Here is a 9,329-nt window from a genome sequence, read left to right as displayed (position 1 = left end):
TGGGAGATGCCAAGGTCAGCATAATTGCCAACTTTTGAAAATCTTCATGGGGGATTTTTCGCGAACGACATTTTTCATATCAACAAATTCGCGACATTTAGTCGTGAAAATATAATTTCCATTCTTACTAAAGTATGAGTTGTAATGCACTATGTATCAAATATTATACTTTTTCATAAATTGCATTTTACGTTCTTATAATCTTAAAAAGCAACAACAATTTAAAAAAAATAAAGTTATTTATTATTGAAGTCATGAATAAACATATAGCACATATAAACATTGTCATATGATTCACAACAGAACATAACTTAAAAGCACATACATACACATGACAGGCAATTGTAAACTTTTTCATAACACATAAAGACAGCAACAAAATAAATCACAGACATTTTATGAAATATTTTTCACTTGACAATGGAGTTAATATCAATCACTGGGAAGATGAACAGCTAATGTTGTATCCAACACAGGCCTTCTTTGCAGTTTTTAGAATGTCCTTTGATGGCTTGAAGGAATGACATTGCTGGGTATTGTTCACTTTCACAGTCAATAATGCACAAAGAGTGCAATTGTCCAGGTTTGACCTTGTGTCTGTATGTATCTTCTTCATCATGGACAAGATCCTCTCACACTCAGCATTGGAGTTAAGAATGGTCATCAATGCCCTCACAATCCTAGCCATCAGTGGGAACCATGGAGGGTTGGTGATTCTGTTCTTCATGGCAATGACTTCACCTCAGAAGATGTCAGTCATGGTGTCCTCAGAAAAGTTGGGGAGCTCCATGGAAGGAATGGTTTGGAAGTCCAAGAACTCTGCTTCTAATTAGTCCCACTGGTCCTTATGTATTAAGGAAGGAAACCATCTGACCAGGTCTGTCAGAATAGATGGCTGCAAGTCTCCTCGAATTGTGGGGTTAAGGAACCTCAGGCTTGAAATCACAGGATCCTTGAAGGGAAACTTTGCCAGCATCTTGGTGGTCACTGACTCATAGAACTTCCTGATGGATGTGAAGAATCTGCTCAATGCTGATGGAGAGATCTCATCAGCATGGTCAACCATATACACTCTAGGCTCTGGTTGTCACTCCAATGGCGATGATGTTGTCATGAAGCTGACACTCAGAGTCTTTGAAGTGAACATCTGTAAGGTCCTCCGCAGATTGAATGACTTTACTTTCACAAACTTCCCCATGAATTTTCTTAAAAGGATAGTGATTTCATCCTTCAGGTATCCAATCCTGGATTCATCTGCCTGGAACATGCTGTTGAAGTCATTCAGGGGCTGGAGGATGAAGCTGATGAAGTTATAGTATAGGCGCATCTCTGGGTTGCTGAGATAGGAGGCACAGCGTTTCACTCGTCCAGGTTTCTCCACATCTTCATGCGAGTTGAAATAGCTCTGGAGGGCTGGCCAGTGATGCAGCAAACGATTCACACACTTCTCCAAGCTGAGCCATCTGGTGCTGCAGTGTTTCAGGATCTTGATGGGCTCCGTGTCTGTGAATTCTAGAAGCGTGATACAAAGAATCTTGTAATTTGATTGGTTGATTCTTACAATTTCACAATTTACCTCCCTTCCCGATTGACGAAATATGGCGGTCGGGAAACAATTTTTCGAAATCGGGAAAAACGGATTTTTAAAAATCCCGATCGGGAAATCGGGATGGATTTGCTAAATCGGGAAAATCCCGACTAAATCGGGAAACCTGGCATTTATGGAACGTCAGTCAATGAAAAACCAACACCACTTAGCACTCTAAACCTATCAACACCTCAGGTAGAAAAGGTAACAGAAGATAATGTAACAGCAACCTCCCCTCTACCACATGGATCTACAATGGCTTCAATCCTCGTCATTCAGAAGATGGGAAAAATGACTTTGACTGGTCCTTGCAACAGCTTGCAGAATTGAAGACCATATCTCTTCAAACAGATATTCAGATACACCTTTTCTTGTATTTAAATTAGCAAACTTATAATGTTCTAAGCCTTCCTAGTTAAATATTGCAAGTTTATAAAAATCAATATGAATTGCAATTATATACTATGTATTAATCAAATTCATAATTTATGTACACAAATATCCTTTGACCTATACGAGAACTAGAATAAAAGTTAAAGGGTACAGCGTGAAAATGAAATAGGAGGACGCGTTTTAAGTTAAATATCAGTGGGTTTTGTTGTATATGTAGTGGCAGATTATTCAAAAGTATGACTGTAGATGGTAGAAATGAATATTTGTAATGAAATGTACTACATTTGAAATCTGAGTAGCAGTGACAGTGGCGGGTGGGATGTTGATAACTTCATAATTGTTTTGATGAAAGAAGAACGCAAAGATATACATTTAATCTGGTGTGCAACCATGTACCATTTTATGGTATTGCATAGTAAGTGTGTTTCATCCCATTTTTTCAAAAAGTTTTTCATGTGATGATAACTTTGTTGCACCTGTGACGATTCGGGCCGCCTCAATGTGGATATTTTCGTCTTTTCTTGATTAGTCTAATGGTGTATATTTTTCCAAATGATGTCCGCATTTTCGAGAAGTGGGCGACATAAGAAAAATACCATACTTGTAATTCCTGGAATCTACGATTGAGTAAATACTTGTTTTTCCAGAGTATATTGAGTCTTGATGCCTTTGCAATAATGGTTTCTAAATGATCATTCCAATGACATTTTATTAAAAAGGGTAATCCAAGATGTTAATGGGATTCTGCTTCCTGGATGGGATTTCCATTGCAGTACTTAGTATATAGTAGGGTAGACTGAGGGATGGTTTTCATAAGAAATAAGAAGGCTCTCAGTTATTGAAGGATTGAGTATTACTAGCCAATGATTGGACCATCTACCGATTATCTCCAGGTCAATTTGCTTTCAACTTCGGTGTTTTTTTATTGCAAAATGTGCGTTGAAATATTCACCATTCAAATCAGACATAATCCGATCTAGCTGGATATTGGTGGTTATAGAATATACTGGATTCATGCAGTCGAAGTGATAGCACGTACGGTGTACGTATATTTTAAAATATCATCTGAAGTCTTTTGATGTGTTTGTCGGCAATGATCGACATTCGAAATAAGATGACAATACTATTTGTCTTTAAAGTTTACTATTTGTGTTTTAGCTACAATGTAAAGTTATCGAACGCTGAACTAACTTATACTGTATATATTATGCTGAATGAATACAAAATATCAATTTTTATTAACAAAAAGCAATAGATTGTGTTTTTTATTTCAGACACAACTATGATTTTTGACGATTTAAATATTTCTGTTGAAAACGAGCATTCTGATAGTATTGCATAAGCAATACACGTCCCCTACCGGTTTGTAGAAATTTGTGATAACAATGCCCTGTTATGCAGAATATCATTCTTACGTCTTCTGTACCCAGAATCAACAGACCAACCCGATAACGAACCATATTGTAATTATACAAAAACCCCTGTCGATTAAATTAACAACACAATGCTTGAAACTATTTTACAGAACTTATTTGTTTGTAAGAAACAATAAAAGGAATGGTCCAAGTAATGCATAATATTATTACTGACTACATACTTTCCTCGTTCAATACACACCGAACCCGAACATTAAAAAATTGGAATATGAAAATTAATTTTCTCGAAAATATGTTAACCAGACACTACAAAAATGTAAACTTGATCTGTAGTTTGACATTTTGAAGCTGTTCAGCAAATTTCATGTTATTCCTCAAACGCATAAAGAAAAAAAGCGTGGAAATGAAGTGGGACAGACAGACGGACGGACGGACAGACGGACGCAGAGGAAAGCTTTAGTCCCCTCCGGTGAAACTGGTAGGGGACTAATTAAGGAGGCTGGCCAGTCAAAAAACTAACCATCAAATCTATCCAAAATTTTAAGATCTGATTTGTTAAGGTAGTCGTATACTCGGCACTAAATGGGCTCAATCATTAAAAGCTTAGCTTTAAATGATAAGTATACATTCTAGCAATACATATACAAAAGAAAATATGCATGTTTACATGCTAGTTTGTTTATTATCACCTCTCAGACGGGTGTACCCCCTTACGAAAATTATTGACGATTATGAAATTTGCCAGACGTCCGTTTTTCCAAAAAATAATTACCAATTTTGGTAAAATTAGAACTGAACATACAAAATAGAGTATAAATATTTATATAAGCCATATCTCATCAATAATTTTGCGCAAATTTTTGTAAGTAAGTACGCTTTATGGACCTGATGTATCAAAATAGAATACAAAAAATGCAATGCTAGTATCGCGTTTGGTAATTTTTTTACTATTTTATGGACTCAAACTTAAATTCATGGTGTTTATTCTATAGATTGACATCTTAGAAAAAAGATTTGGTAAAATATATTATATGTTGACGGATTACTTTTCACGCTATAAGCTCTAAACCAGGTAGACCCTGAAGAAAAAATCCGTAAAAATCACATTTTGCTACAGTTTTCTGCTTAGATCTGTCAACAATGTTAGATATCATTTAAACATTAATTAATTGACGATTGAATAAATTCGAAATAGCTTCTGTTTCTAAATTTAAACCGGTTTTAGTAAAAGAAAAATAAAAAATTTTTTTTTGGGGGGGGGGGGGGGCCATCAAAACAAAGAAGATATAAGCATACCTGAGATCCTGGTTAATCAAAAACTTCGTTTTTCATTTTACTTCAACAGAATCGAGTTTCTCAACATTAATTATTTCTATCTCTCATAGAATACATATATTACCGTTCTAATCGCTTATTATTGCCATTGTTTACAACAGCTATGTAGAGCAAAATCAATTTGTAAAAGTCGAACCAATATTGTAAAATCCGTATGATGACGTAATGCGATACTCGGACTACTTTAAGCTATAAACTATTACAAAATAAAGAAAAATTAGTATATTTTATCTTTTAAAATGTGGTAATTTCCTTTATATTCATATTGCGCTCTTCTTATAGAAGATACCAAAGTAGTCTCCAAATGATCACGACCATCGAGCCCTCTTAATTATTTCTCAAACCCTCAACATCAGGTAAAGCTAGATCGCCTCATGGCAGCCTTTTACTTACATGTACAAGAAACTATTTGTCACAACTTAGAACTTGGAAGTCCCGTTTATGTCGCTTTCCTAGATACACAGAAAGCAATCGACACAGTCTGGAGGCATGGCCTAATGTAAAAGTTACATCGCCTAGGTGTTCACACCAAAACCTCATGTTCTATTAAACCAGTATCTAGTAATCTAGAATCCAGTGAACCAATTAAGCTCCTCCTGGTTCCCTGCTTCGCAAGGAGTTTGTCAAGGCGGAATATTTTCAACACTTCTGTACCTAGATTTTTATGAACGACCTGCTTCAAGAAATTCAAAACCAGTGTCCGAACATGGGTATTTACAGTATCACTAGTTCTAACCCTACCCTTGCGGACGATATCTCCTGCATACCTTTATCCCTGCAGCCAACCAAAATATTATAACCCCACATCATTTAAATGCTCTCTAAATTGGAGATTAAAATTTAATGCAGGCAAGTCAAGTGTTCCCCGGTTCACACCCTTACCAAATCACAATGATTCGCCTGCTAAATGGCTTTTAAGTACAGAGCCTGTCTACCTGTCCCAGGTATTCAATCACATTGGTATTCACCTTCATTCCAAACTCCATACCGAGAGAGCCTACATTGCCTTAAAGCTGAACACCGCTCGTAAATAGGCACCGTCACACAGGTACCTGGTATATAAACCCTTCGAGTGCGAGTTTAACATAAGCCTTTTGGCTTGTTTCTCAATCTTCTATGTACTGTCATTATAATATGTATGATGAAACTTACTAAATAAATATTGTTTAAACTAAACTTAACCCTTCGATTTCGTTACACCCGATTGCACATCCGAAACTCGTGGCCGACATGTAGTATTCTTATCGTGGGCTTTGGATATTTATGCATTTAATTCTTATTTCATGTGCATATTCTGCTTGTAAATCACATTTTGGCCAGTTTATTTGATGTTGGTATTCTTCTGACTTGAAAAAAGTGCGGAAAACTTGATAATTCCATCGCGATTGAGTAAAACAGCGAGGCAAGATGTACGTCCACTCAGGTTATTTTCTCCCTCGTTTCACTCCTCTGAAAATAAATATTTTCTTGACTAATTTGTTGAAAAACAAAAACAGATTTTTTAGGATTGGTGCGTTCGTTACAAATCGCATTTTTAATATACATACGACATACAAATAAATGGCAACACAAAATATTAGTTAATCTCAAAAAACATATTTGGGTCAGGGCGGGTAGGGAAAACCAAAGACAACCTATACTACTTTGTAACGAACGTCGCATTAATCGAATAATCCCCGAGAAATCTATTTATACTGAGAGCGAAAGCACTCGTGCATGAAAAAACCAGTATTGAAGTAAACCAGATAATACGAATACTAACGGAAATAAACGAAGTTAAAAACGTAAAGAAATAAATTGAGACCTCTACAGCAAAATACATTAAACCGCTAAAAGGTCTAAACTTATACATGGGTTGTAGGGATAACGGTGGTGAGAGAGAAATATAGCGGGCAGTGCCTATTTACGAGAGGTGTTCAGTTTTAAAATACGTGAACATTTCAACCAAGATACCATATCCGGGCTTTACACCAGAGTTGTCATCCTTCCATCGTGTATGGCTGTGAACTTTGGTACGACCATTGCATATAAGTCTGAACGATCTGAACACTGTTCAGAATTTTATTTTAAACATGCAATTGGCCTCCCAAAGAGTACCAGATCTTTCGGAGAGATTGTAAAGTTTAAAGTAAGAGACGGTGTTCATTTCTACAGTTCTAAGGAGAAAGACCTCAGAGTTGTCACAGAAAAGGAAAAGGTAGATATTCTACAAAGCATACATGTTCAACCACATGGAGGCCACCTTCTGATCAACAAGACGTTAATATCGTACTAAAAGGATATTCTTAATTAAACAGCCATACGTTGCATCGTTTTCGAAAGAGGGAGAAGACTCAAGATCCCCAAAAATACTTGACAAAAAGGAAACCGAAAAGAAGACATTCCCAAAATCTATAACTTACTGTTCCACTGTTCGTTTCCTTATTTTCACTTTATTTTTGCATACGGACCCAAACAAGTAAGGGGGAAGACAATGATTATTTATTATATGTAAATTTAAGAAAAATATTGGGCTCGGAAACATCGAGGGTTCCTAACCTAGACCCTGAAAGTTTATAAACCTCAGGATCTCCTTGAAAATACATCTACGATAATATTCAATGTCTCCAATACTATTAACTCTCTCTCTCTCTTTAAAATTTTAGTAAGTGTGCTTTTGTGAAGGATGTTATTTACTCTGGGTTCGATTTTTCTTAACACAAAAATGAAATTAACTATTCTTGACATAAAATTAGATATATTTTACTGTATTATGGAATTATGCTCAAACAAAAATGGACTTATAGCAAAAGAGGATATTTTGACTAAATTTTGCATTTTTTGTTTTCTGCTACATTTTTGACAATACTTTACTACTAAAAGTTAAGCCTTTATATTTACATCAATGTAATTTTGCATGATTTGTTGGTATTATCTCACTTAATCATTAAGATAACCACATGACATGCAATGCAAAAATATTAAAAATGCTTAAGGTAACTCCATACTCGTAAAATTCTCTGATGAAAATTGAAAAACAAAACTGATTTCAACATAATAGACTTAAATTTCATCAATTATTAGAAAAAATACACATGTCATCACACTGTTTGAGAAGTCAGATAAACATGAACTAGAGCATATTTTAGCATCAGAAAACCGTACTTTTTTTGTTAAAAGTAAAATCTTGTAGGCAGAAACTCGATTACCTTTTTTTAATCTTATTGTCAACTGTGTTAGAAAACTAAAACTACAAACACATCTTAAAATTGGTTGTTGGGATTAGAAAAATTATATCATTTAGACATACAACCGTGAGAAAAGTCAGAAAAAGAGTTATTTCCCCTTATCATAAATAAAATGTAGGAAATTTTGGATAAAATTACGCTGCGAAAATATCTTGACCTTAACAGTATTTTTAATTGCATAATCACATAAAATACATCTATCATGCACAAATTTTAAAGAATTCAAAGTCTTACAATAAAGTATGATGTCACAGAACACTGGATCCACTTTAATAACGATAAAAGATATCATATCTCAAAATTTTTATTATTGACCTCATATTAATTTTATATCCGCAAAATAATATCAATATCAATATAGGTAGTTTAATTCAACTAATGTATTTGTATTTCTTTGTTCAATTTTTAATTGAATCAAAAATGGAAAGGGATTTGAAAACTAAAAGAGGAAGTTCCAGCTCGAATTTTTTTTAGAAATGTAACTGCAAACTTAATCTTTTGTTTTTATTTAGTACCAATTACATTCATGAACTGTCTTTCATTTTTAACTTTATTATATATACTATTTTTTCAATAAGATAAAATTCTTTGTGACCATGGTGATTTTGAAATCAAAGCTGTGTCTCGATCAAAATATGACTGAAATTAAATAAAAAAAATTCTGAATAAAAGGTTTTAGGTTAATAAGGAAGATAAAAAAAACCCGCCTATTTGTTTTTATTATTTCCTTCATTTTTAAAAATGTTTGGACTTTAGGCAAATGCAAAAATATCGATGGTTTTTTTCTTCATTAAAGCACTATAAATCTCTGCAACATAGCAATCGTTTATGAAAACTGAAATAACTGACAAGGAAGTAAAAGCAGCTTTTCTACCATTGTTAATTAGTTTATTTACAGTATAGGTCCTTAAAAAAGTTTATTCACAATTTATGCAAAAAAATTAAAACCGTCGATGCGATATATTGTTTTAAAAATTTTAGTAAAAGGCTTTTACGAATGAGCTTTACTGTTCACTCTTTGTCTAGAAGATTTTTGTAATTAGTTGACCAGACTGTGAGAGCTAAATGCATAAAGACAAGTTGTTAATTGGTAACTTGTATTATACACTATTCTTGTCCCTCTGTCGAATGAATACCGTTTACATCTATATACATGTAACTGTCGCAGGTATGCCATTATTGTGGCAAGGGTAGCAACCACAGATCTCTCTGTTGAAAAGATGGCATTTGTTGACGTGCTAATTGATCTTCATGAAAATGTGTAAAATCAAATTGACATCGAATTTTCTAACAATCTACACATTCTCAGACAATTTGTCATCACTTTCTAACAACTATTCGGATAATTGTAACCCCTGTTAATAATAATGCTGTCGGATATATTTTCGAGATTGTCTACTATTTTACCGG

Source organism: Magallana gigas, chromosome 6 (assembly GCF_963853765.1).
Source record: "Magallana gigas chromosome 6, xbMagGiga1.1, whole genome shotgun sequence".
NCBI classification, from domain to species: Eukaryota; Metazoa; Mollusca; class Bivalvia; order Ostreida; family Ostreidae; genus Magallana; species Magallana gigas.
The sequence above is the reverse complement of the archived record's forward strand: the minus strand, read 5'-3'. Positions refer to the sequence as shown.